The following is a 12,307-nucleotide window of genomic DNA, read 5'->3' as shown; positions in this document are numbered from 1 at the left end:
TAGTTTTGTGATCCACCCATCTAATCTTCAGCATTCTTCTGTAGCACCACATTTCGAAATCTTCTATTCTCTTCTTGTCCAATCTGGTTATCGTCCATGTTTCACTTCCATACATGGCTACACTCCATACAAATACTTTCAGAAATTACTTCCTGACACTTAAATCTATAATCGATGTTAACAAATTTCTCTTATTCAGAAACGCTTTCCTTGCCATTGCCAGTCTACATTTTACATCCTCTCTACTTCGACCATCATCAGTTATTTTGCTCCCCAGATAAGAAAACTGCCCTCAGTATTACTGGCGCAACTGGTCTCTCGGACTCTGGGACGGCCAGGTTAAAGTGCGATGTGATTCAGCAGAGGAAGTCTGACCAACTTAAAACCAAAACAATACATTTTTTGCGACACTTAAGAGTACAAACACTTTTGCAAACCAAGTAGACTTCATAAGTTGGGAGATACACTTAAAGACCAGAAGGTTCTAATTTTGGCACCTCAAGAAACATGAATGACGGACAATAACACCATGGATTTCGGCAGTTATCGTCTTTTTAAAAGTAAAACTGATAAAAAAATGCTTAATAATTCACCACACATGGGAGTTGCTTTTGCAGTCTCCAAAAATATTTTAAACTCAATAGCGGAGGATATAGTGGAAGGCTTCATGATGGCCAAGTAGTATCGTACACTGCTGGTTGCAGACCACGTTCACCTGTTCTTGGTAATCGTGTTTCTCAACAAGGTGATGCGCCATGTTACAAGGCCAGGAGTGTGATGGAGTGGTTCGAGGAACACAATGGCTAGTTCCAATTTATGTGCTGGACCCCCATCTCGCCAGATCTGAACCCAAGCAAACACATCGGGGATGTGACTGAATTAGGCGTCAGAGCTCATCGCCCGTCCCCCTCCCCCTTCCCAGGAATTCACAGGAGTTGGGTGCCTTGTGTGTGCCAAGTCCCTCCAGTGACCTACCAATTCCTCACTACTCCCATGTCACGGTGTTATCCGTGCCAGAGGTGGACATACCGTCTATTAGGTAGGTGGTCATAATGTTCTGGCTGATCAGTCTATATCGTCAACGAAAATACGAAGGCGTGCAGAATAATAAAGCTGAATTTTTTATGTGATCACAATGAAAACTTTATTAATAAAAAAGCTTTGTTAACATTTTACATTCTTACTTCTTACCTACAAATTTATTCCTCAACAGAGTCACCCTGGCGACAAACACATTTCTCCCAAAGAAAGTCCAGATTGTTGATACGATCACTGTAGAACGTTCGACTTTGTTGACGGAGCCATAACATCACCTCCGCTTGCTCCTCTTGAAGGTGATATCCTCAAAGGTGTTCTTTAGGTATTGGAAATCCAGTCGCGACTGTACGGAGGAATGATCGATGACAGTGTACGCAAGGCGTGGGATTGTTGCAGATGTCCCAGCGTGCGTCTGTGGTCTTCTACTGTCGTGATGAAGGAGAGGGTGTCCATATGCAGGCGAACTCTTCGAATTCAAAATATCGGTCAGAGCACGTTCTTTCTCAGGCACCGAAATAGTTACGTTACGCGCTACCATATTACGTGCTACAATTCGGAACCCTCTAGCGGCAGACGGTTGCAGCTAACGACGGCGAAACAATAAAGTCGACCGAGTAATACGCATGACCTGTAATACCTCGAACGACATTGAGAAAAAAATAGAAAATTCGGTGGTATCACTTTTCAGCACACCCTCTTACGTTAAGGACTTTACAAATATGCTTCCGGAAAATGTAATACACCAGCAAAACCGTGGCAATGAGACAAGCTCATTACAACCTCAAAAGTTACTCTAGTATTACTGTTATAATAGATGCTACAGTTTTTATCATTTTAGATTATTAAATTAATAACACATAAACCTGATCATATGATAGCTGACAACGCTAGTGAACAGCACAACCTACTACTTTTTAAATCATGCACACTTATATTGAATTACAGACCAGTTTACCGACAGCTGGTATACAAATTTGTCAATACTATAAAACCTCAAGACTCACACGCAGTATGAATACAGAATGAGTTTCTCATCTCCTTACGTAATTTTCCAAGACGACGAGTACTCTCTATTTATTTCTTTTATAATTATTTATACCCGTCCCCATCGGGGAAAGTACCCCAGATACGGATGGCATCGGGAAATTCAACTTGGACGGCGCCTTTACTCCGGAGGAGCTACCAGCCAAATGCTTCTGTATTTCACGCTAGGGGCAGATCGCCAATCCGTTCTCAAGCAAGCGAGGCGATTATGGTTCTCACCTTTCAAGCGTGATGTGCGACAATAAGGTAAAATGTTCCGGAATTAAATTAGCCTCACAATCGGATCTCTGGGTGAGAGCTACTTTAGTGTCACAAAATCCTAAGTCTACTAAACGAGGGAAGCCATGCTCTCAAATATGCGCATATAACAGTCGTTTGCTAATGGGAGACGACAGATTGACGGAAATAGAGGAAGAATAGCATTGTTGACTTAAGTACATCGTAAAGGTCAAAACTGCTTTCTACTGAATTCAGGAAATCTCTTCTGTTACTGTACTGAACCAAATGGAAACCTGAATGGAGTCTAGTTCTTAGTAAACAAGACAAGATAGCAGTATTAGCAGGAACAAGATAGCAAGTGTGGTGTCACCGCCAGACACCACACTTGCTAGGTGGTAGCCTTTAAATCGGCCGCGGTCCGTTAGTATACGTCGGACCCGCGTGTCGCCACTATCAGTGATTGCAGACCGAGCGCCGCCACACGGCAGGTCTAGAAACACTTCCTAGCACTCGCCCCAGTTGTACAGCCGACTTTACTAGAGATGGTTCACTGACAAAATACGCTCTCATTTGCTGAGACGATAGTTAGCATAGCCCTCAGCTACGTGATTTGCTACGACCTAGCAAGGCGCCATTACCAGTTACTATTGATGCTGTAAAACATGTACCGTCAAGAGCGATGTTCACCATTTATTGATTAAAGTTAAGTATTCCACAGCTACGTCGTTTTTTGTTAGTCTACGAGGTGCATTCAAGTTCTAAGGCCTCCGATTTTTTTTCTCCGGACTGGAAAGAGATAGAAACATGCACATTGTTTTAAAATGAGGCCGCGTTCATTGTCAATGCGTCCCAGAGATGCCAGCACCGTACGGCAGATGGAATTTTACCGCCAGGGGCGAGAATGAGAACTGTTTTAAATACTTAAAATGGCAACACTTCCTTACTTGAACAGCGTGCAATCATTCGTTTTCTGAATTTGCGTGGTGTGAAACCAACTGAAATTCATCGACAGTTGAAGGAGACATGTGGTGATGGAGTTATGGATGTGTCGAAAGTGCGTTCATGGGTGCGACAGTTTAATGAAGGCAGAACATCGTGTGACAACAAACCAAAACAACCTCGGGCTCGCACAAGCTGGTCTGACGACATGATCGAGAAAGTGGAGAGAAATGTTTTGGGGGATCGCCGAATGACTGTTGAACAGATCGCCTCCAGAGTTGGCATTTCTGTGGGTTCTGTGCACACAATCCTGCATGACGACCTGAAAATGCGAAAAGTGTCATCCAGGTGGGTGCCACGAATGCTGACGGACTACCACATGGCTGCCCATGTGGCATGTTGCCAAGCAATGTTGACGCGCAACAACAGCATGAATGGGACTTTCTTTTCGTCGGTTGTGACAATGGATGAGACGTGGATGCCATTTTTCAATCCAGAAACAAAGCGCCAGTCAGCTCAATGGAAGCACACAGATTCACCGTCACGAAAAAAATTTCGGGTAACCGCCAGTGCTGAAGAAATGATGGTGTCCATGTTCTGGGACAGCGAGGGCATAATCCTTACCCATTGCGTTCCAAAGGGTACTACGGTAACAGGTGCATCCTACGAAAATGTTTTGAAGAACAAATTCCTTCCTGTACTGCAACAAAAACGTCCGGGAAGGTCTGCGCGTGTGCTGTTTCACCAGGCCAACGCACCCGCACATCGAACTAACGTTACGCAACAGTTACTTCGTGATAACAACTTTGAAGTGATTCCTCATGCTCCCTACTCACCTGACCTGGCTCCTAGTGACTTTTGGCTTTTTCCAACAAAGACACTCTCCGTGGCCGCAGATTCACCAGCCGTGCTGCTATTGCCTCAGCGGTTTTCCAGTGGTCAAAACAGACTCCTAAAGAAAGCCTTCGCCGCTGCCATGGAATCATGGCGTCAGCGTTGTGAAAAATGTGTACGTCTGCAGGGCGATTACGTCGAGAAGTAACGCCAGTTTCATCGATTTCGGGTGAGTAGTTAATTAGAAAAAAAATCGGAGGCCTTAGAATTTGAATGAACCTCGTAATTTCCTTGACCTGTTCCAGACCTCACGCCAGCCTGCGTGAGCTAAAACGCGTGCCTTTCGGCTTCCTCTCATACCGGGTTGGCTCTCTTGCCAACCCACAACAGCAAGTACACAAGATAGCAGTATTAGCAGCACCTTCAAGGAGAATTCCACGTTTGGTTCTCAAACTATGACAAAGGCATAAAATCCTAAAGGATCAGGCAGATGCAACGACTTGTAGTCAATTGGATGAGGAGGTAGAATCCTCTACGAATGCCTAAAGGAAACTTGAAAAACGGAGAGATCGGCTTTATAAATTTACAACTGGCGACCTTAATGCCAGAGTTGGAACGTACCAGGAATGTGATTCAGTCATCGGCAAACATGGAACAGATGAAACAAATGACAGAGGTGAGAGACTGCTTCAATTTGCAGAATGCAAGAAAACGTTGTGAATACGTTCTTCAAGACCCATACCAGTCACAAACTGCAGTACGACAAGAATATCAAACACACGCAAAGTTGTGAAGTAGAAAATTATGTTTTACTCAGAACTCATCACAAATCTTCTCAGCTCAAACGAGAAAACAGAAAATTGGCCTTACTTTATGAAGGACCATATACAATGAAGAGCCGAAGAAACTGGTACAGCGGTTCTAGGCGCTCCAGTCTGCAACCGTGTGACTGCTACGGTCACGGGTTCGAATCCTGCCTCGGGCAGGGATGTGTGTGATGTCCTTAGGTTAGTTAGGTTTAAGTAGTTCTAAGTTCTAGGGGACTGATGACCTCAGATGTTACGTCCCATAGTGCTCAGAGCCATTTGAACCAAACTGGTACACCTGCCTAATATCGTATACGACCCCGCCAGCACGCAGAAGTGCCGTAACACGACCGGCATGAACTCGACAAATTTCTGAAGTAATGCTGGATAAAATTGACACCGTGAATCTTATTGGGCTGTCTGTAAATACGTAAGAGTACGAAGAGATGGAGATCTCTTCCGAACAGCTCATTGCAAGGCATCCCAGATATGCTCAATAATGTTCATTATGTAACGTCCCCATAGAAAAATGTATGAATGATTGTGCTGATAAACCTCTTACATTATTTGATTTTCAAACAGCTGAGCTTTTCATACAGAGCGCTATGAGGCGTTACCAATATAAAAACCTAAACAGCCAGCCTACTTACATCATGTCTGGGGAGTTTAGTGGCCAGCGGAAGTGTTTAAACTCAGACGAGTGTTCCTGGAGCCACTCTGTAGCAATTCTGGTGACTTGGGGTTTCGCATTGTCCTGCTGGAATTGCCCAAGTCCGTCGGAGTGCACAATGGACATGAATGGATGAAGGTGATTAGAAAGGATGCTTAGGTACGTGCCACCTGACAGAGTTATATCTAGACGTATGAGGGGTCCCATATCACTCCAACTGCACAACCCCCACACCATTACAGAGCCTCCAGCAGCTTTAAAATTCCCCTGCTGACATGCAGGGTCTGTGGATTCAGGAGATTGTCTCCATAACTGTACACGTCCATTCGCTCGATACGACTTGAAACGAGAATCGTCCGACCAGGCAACATGTTTCTAGTTATCATCAGTCCAGTTTTGGTGTTGACGGGCCCAGACGAAGCCTTAAAGCTTTGTGTCTTGCAGTCATCAAGGATACACAAGTGGATCTTCAGCTCCGAAAGTCCATATCGATGATGTTTCGTTGAATGGTTCGCACGCTGACACTTGCTGGTGGCCCAGAATTGAAATGTGCAGCAATTTGCGGAAGGGCTGTACCTCTGTCACGGTGAAAGATTCTCTTCAGTCGTCGTCGGTCCCATTCTTTCAGGATATTTTTCCGGCCGCAGCGATGTCGGAGATTTGATGTTTTACCGGATTCCTGATATTCACGGCACGCTGGTGAAAGGATCGTACGGGAAAATCCCCCTTTCATCTCTACCTCGTTAATGCTGTGTCCCATAGCTCGTGCGCCGACTATAACACCACGTTCAAACTCACTTAAATGTTGATGACCTACCACTGTGGCAGCAGTAATAGACCTAACAGCTGCGCCACACACTTGCTGTCTTATATAGGCGTTGCAGACCGCAGCGCCGTATTTTGCCTGTATACATATTTCTATATTTGAATACGTATTCCTATACCAGTACGCAGACAAAAATCGGAAAAAGTTTCAACATACACAGAACCAGCAAAGGAATGTTATGGAAGGTAGGTGCAAGTATCTCACATCCAAGCTTGGCTTTGGAATGAGCACTATATTTGTAACATGCACATGTATTAGTGAAACAGAAGCTACAGTAGGTGAAACTGTATTTATCCATTTGCATATGTACAAACGTATTAATTTGTAGAAAATGTGCCATAGTACCAACTCGCTTTTCTCTAAGGGTTTTCTAAATTTCTTAGAATGCTAAGTATTTTCACCTGCATAGGTACAAAGTTGTGTTCTCTGAGTGCACAGGTACATCACAGATTTACGTATCGTTGAATGCTCATTATTCTTAACGCATTTTAATACTATGCTATTTGTTTTGTGAAGAGAGCAGAAGATGTACTAGCCTATTAACAAAGTAAACATCAGTAGTATACTCAGACAAAACAGTACCAAGCAACATGGGTGGAAGTATTGCTAATGCGAATCTTGTAACTAGAGATTTTTCATCTGCTTCCTTTGGGTGAGCATTTGTGCGTTTTGTGCTTGCATCGTTTCTAGTAGTAGGTACTGTGCTATTTTGCACTTACATACTTTAGGTAGTGCAATGTTGTAATGATTTTTCTCTGACCTGACGTTTGTGTGTATATAGATAAATACAATATTAAGGTTCATAATGTATGAATGCTACACCGAGATACTAAGGTTTCCTTCAAAGTTCTTTAATAGGCTAAGTAAAATTTGTAACAATATGCGACTGGTTAACAAAAAAATCAGTAGATAAAATAACTCTGACAGAGGATCTGCAAGGACGAATGCCCATAGAAAATATGAAACATTGTACAAACGTACCTAAACTTTTGCTATCGTGATTTCACAGGTAAACTGAAATCGCTTCTCTGACCTGACTTTTGTGTGTATATAGATAAATACAATATTAAGGTTCATAATGTATGAATGCTACACCGAGATACTAAGGTTTCCTTCAAAGTTCTTTAATAGGCTAAGTAAAATTTGTAACGATATGTGACTGGTTAACAAAAAAATTAGTAGATAAAATAACTCTGACAGTGGATCTGCAAGGACGAATGCCCATAGAAAATATGAAACATTGTACAAACGTACCTAAACTTTTGCTATCGTGATTTCACAGGTAAACTGAAATCGCTTCCTCCAAAAGGGTATGCTACCAAAGGGATATTGATGTATTCCACTGCATAGGAGCTCAAAACGCGTCTCCAGCTTCAGTATTCTCTGGGAAAATTTCACATCACATAAACACGTTGTGGCACATCCAGTGATTATGTCTGCAGGCGCGGCTGCAGTATATCATGATTGTCGCCGAATGGTTGTATGAAACATATGGTTGAACATTCAAATGTGCACATTGAAACACGTGTAAGTTAGCAAAACATGGACATCATAACGTTCATGTGAATTTATCAACGTTTGGCTTTCGCACATAAGCAGTATTTTGTCACTATAAAAAAAAGAACATTCAGCTTAATCCAGATCGAAACTGTACTCATGCACGGGGAAATGTCGAATTTCCTAGGTGCATGACCATGTTGTACCTTGGAAAATGTTTTACATTTGGAGAAAATCTTAATTATATGGACTAATTTTTGTAATCTCAGAAAAAAGACTGAATTACATAAAAGTGAATGCCATCTTCTAGAAACTGGCCAGGCGCAAGTGGCGCTGATACATTGAGGGTTCAGTGTAAACTTAATTACGTATGCAGATAGTTCATTTATTCTGGAAATGGAGAATCTTGACCATTTTTGCCTTTTATAGACGCTGATACTGGCAAGATAACAGTATTTCAAGAGTTGTAGGGCTAGGCCAAAGCCATTGCATTAAGTTAGTGTGGGTTGCCTACATCAGGGGCAGGTATGCACCCAATGGCAAACCTATTGTTCTCATTTGAATGACAGGTCAACCTATTGTTCAGCCAAAAGGAATTCCCCATTTGATTGACAGGTTCTTAACCTGTTGTTTCCCTGCCCCCTCCCCATCCCTCAAAATCTCCAATCCACCCACACCCCTCGCTGATACAGGTACAGTTTCAGGTCTGAGTTATTCAAATAGACCCCTCTCACTCTTACCAATTTGATTGACTACATAATTAAATTGATCAATTAAATAACCCCTCCCCTCTGACAACACCCACTCTCCTGCCCCCCCCCCTCCCCTCCACTACCTGGAAACTGGTGGTTCTGTGGTGGAGAGGAAGAAGGATCCTTTTAGCAGAACAATAGGTTGATGACCTGTCAGTCAAAGGAGAACAATACGTTCGCCCCTGAGTGCATACCTGCCCCTGATGTGGGCAACCTGTGCTAAAAAATGCACTGGCTCCAGCCTGGCCCTACTGCTTGCAAGATTTTCGAGAATGTTTTAATTTCTGTAATATAAATGTGACATTTAATCATGCAGGAGGCAGGGAAGGTTCTGCATTCTGACTGACTGGGTTAGCACTGTATGGTCAGTGTGAATGCAGAATTACTGATTGTTTTACTTTCAATTTTGATGTTGAATAACAAATGACAAATTTTTTCATGTGAAAAAATAACAATTTCGGATTTTTTCATGTGATATAATTACAATTTCGGATTTTTTCCTTTACTTGTGCAGTGAAACCTCGCTTTTTGCCAAATTTCCTTATTCTAGGTCAATGGAAAGTACCGTGTAGGTTTTAATGAGTGAGATTGTTGGTATCAAACTATATGACCTAAATGGATTTAGCTTTTGGTTTCACTGACTTAGAAGGTTACATTAACTACACCACCAAAGGGCTATAGACCTTGATACGTGACATAAATTTCAATTGATACGTTTATCCATTTCTGTAAAAAGGGTTTTATCAGGCACATGAACAGTCAGTCAGGTAAGAAACGACAAAAGTTTTTTTTCTTGCGTGATGTAATTAAAAATTTACAGCTTCTAGATTTTTTCCTTTGGTTGTACTATGGAGCCTTCATTTTTGCCAAATTTCATTGTTATAGATCAATGAGAAGTACCCTATAGGTTTTGATGAGTGAGTTTGTGAGTATCTACATCTGCATCTACATCTACATGGATACTCTGCAAATCACACTTAAGTGCCTGGCAGAGGGTTCATTGAACCACCTTCTCAATAATTCTCTATTATTGAAAATCTCACACACAGCGCCGAAAAAACGAACATCTACATCTTTCTGTGTGAGCTCTGATTTCCGTTACTTTATTATGATGATCGTTTCTCCATATGTAGGTCGCCGTCAACAAAATATTTTCGCATTCAGACGAGAAAATTGGTGATTGAAATTTCGTGAGAAGATTACGCAGCAACGAAAAACGCTTTCTTTTAATGATGTCCACCCCAAATCCTAAATCATTTCAGTGACACCTCCCCTATTTCGCGGTAATACAAAACGTGCTACCCTTCTTTGAACTTTGTCGATGTACTCTGTCAATCCATCTGTTAAGTATCCCACACTGCACACCAGCATTGCAAAAGGAGACAGACAAGCGTAGAATAGGTAGTCCCTCTAGTAGATCTGTCACGTTTTCTAAGTGTCCTGCCAATAAAAAACAGTCTTTGGTTAGCCTTCCCCAAACATTTTCTGTGTGTTCCTTCCAGTGTAAGTTGTTCATAATTGTAATTCCTAGGTATTTAGTTGAACTTACAGCCTTTAGATTCGACTGATTTATCGTACAACCGAAGTTACAAGGATTTCTTTTAGCACTCATGTGGATGAACCAACACTTTTCGTTATTTAGGGTCAATTGCCAAATTTTGCACCACACAGACATCTTTTCCAAGTCGTTTTGCAGTCTGTTTGTCACACTAACCAGGGAGGAATTTTCAGCATATTGCAGCCCCATCAGCAACTGTGATAGACTAATATTTTGAAGAATCAGCCTCAGTTGCGCAAATTTTCTGGTCTTTACCAGGTTTTGGCTAAATTAATCTAGCCTTCTACAGAAGCATAAAATTACTATAACATGCCAGAGTAAGGCACAGTCAACATTAAAATTGAAACCTTTAGTACCGCGGTACCATGTCGAATTAAAATTACTTAACTGAAGTCCAGCCCCGGCATCTATTCACCACGCAGTCGGTGCTAAAAATTCTTCAAAATATTAACTGGGGAGCCCTTACGTGCAGCCTACTGGGAAGTCTTTCGGCGCCTGCCACGCCCCGAGGCAACCTCCCACTCCATCACGGGTGAGGGGTCAATCCCAGAGCGAGCAGTAACTGAACTAGCCACCAGTGAGGACCGATCGGAGGACTTGGACGTGCTGGACGTCCACTGGATGCCCATGGCGAGCCCACAACAGTGATGCCCGTCCACTGCAGCCTCCAGCTGCGTAACCGAAGCCATCACAGCCTGGAGCTGAGAGTGAAGTGTCAGCAACTTGGCTCGCATCCGGACACAACAGTCACAGTCTGTATCTATACTAAAGACCATGGAAAACTTAACTACTCAGAAAAACGGACTATCGACACATGATGCGGAACTCTCCTATAGACCCTGATGGAAACGCAGGAGCTGTGTCTAATAAATTAGATTAATATGCAGAGATTCAAAAACCTAACTACCGAAGCACTCAAGTGAGACTAAATAATTCGCTCCTGATTCGGAACTCGTAATATGGCACAAAATCTGTTTACTTTCAGACACAAACGAAAACGCGAGAAACTTGTCTATTAGGTATTAAATTAACATGCAGAAACTTAAGAAATTAAACTGTCAAAGCATACAGAAGAAATTACACAATTATCTCCTTGTTAGGAACTTGTAGAAGTCACAAAACTGCTTTCACTTAGAAACTAATGTTTACTATGTTATAGACCTTAGTATGTGGCATAAATGTCAACTTGGGACGTCCACCCGTTCCTGAGAAAAAGGCGTCTTTAACAGACAGAGACACAGACAGGCAAATGAGAAAAATTTTCTTTTTGTGTGATTTAATTTTAAATTTCTAGGTTTCGGATCTTTTCTGTTCTTTGTAATGTGAAACCTTGTTTCTCTCCAAATGTCATGAATAGTAGCCACTGGGAAGTACCCTAGACGTTTTGATGAGTGTGTTTGTGAGTATTAAAATATATGACTAAATGGTGGTATGCATGAATGCATGTCTGAAGGCACATTGCATCGTAATTCTGAACGACACAGGCACTGTAATATCGTATGGTATACAATTCAAAATGTACACTATCTGATCAAAAATATATGGACGCTGCTATTTAATGCGGAACTGACGACTAGATGTCACAAGATGTGGGCCTGCACGTACAAAAGCAGGCAGGGAGTATTGGGTTGTCAGTAGAGAAGCAGTGGGTCGGTCTGGTGAGCTCAGCTGAGCTGAGCCTGAGTAACAAATCTATCAGGCACGTTTCAACCCAACTAGAGTTGCCCAAGTCGACTGCTGGTGACGAGACTGTGCAGACGAGAAGTAGCATCCGCAGCCAGACCAAGACCAAGCAGATATCTTGTACTGACGGACAGGTAACATCGAGAATAGTGGAAGGTGACTGTGTCAATGCGATGGATGGGTTTGGGTTTAGAGAGTGCCTGGAGGAGCTTACCTGTCATGTGTAGTGTGAACAGTGAAATATGTAGGAGTTGATGTTATGGTATGTGGGTGTTTTCAGAGATTTAGGTATGTTCCCTTTATTGTGTTTAAGGAAACGCTAAACTGCAGAGGGATAGGAACATATTTTACGGCGTTTTGTACTGTGTGTAGTAGAGGTGCATTTGTAGATGACGATTAACTGTATAAGCATGATAATGCACCCTTTCATAAAGCCTGTTC

Source organism: Schistocerca americana, chromosome 9 (assembly GCF_021461395.2).
Source record: "Schistocerca americana isolate TAMUIC-IGC-003095 chromosome 9, iqSchAmer2.1, whole genome shotgun sequence".
Taxonomy (NCBI): domain Eukaryota; kingdom Metazoa; phylum Arthropoda; class Insecta; order Orthoptera; family Acrididae; genus Schistocerca; species Schistocerca americana.
The sequence above is the reverse complement of the archived record's forward strand: the minus strand, read 5'-3'. Positions refer to the sequence as shown.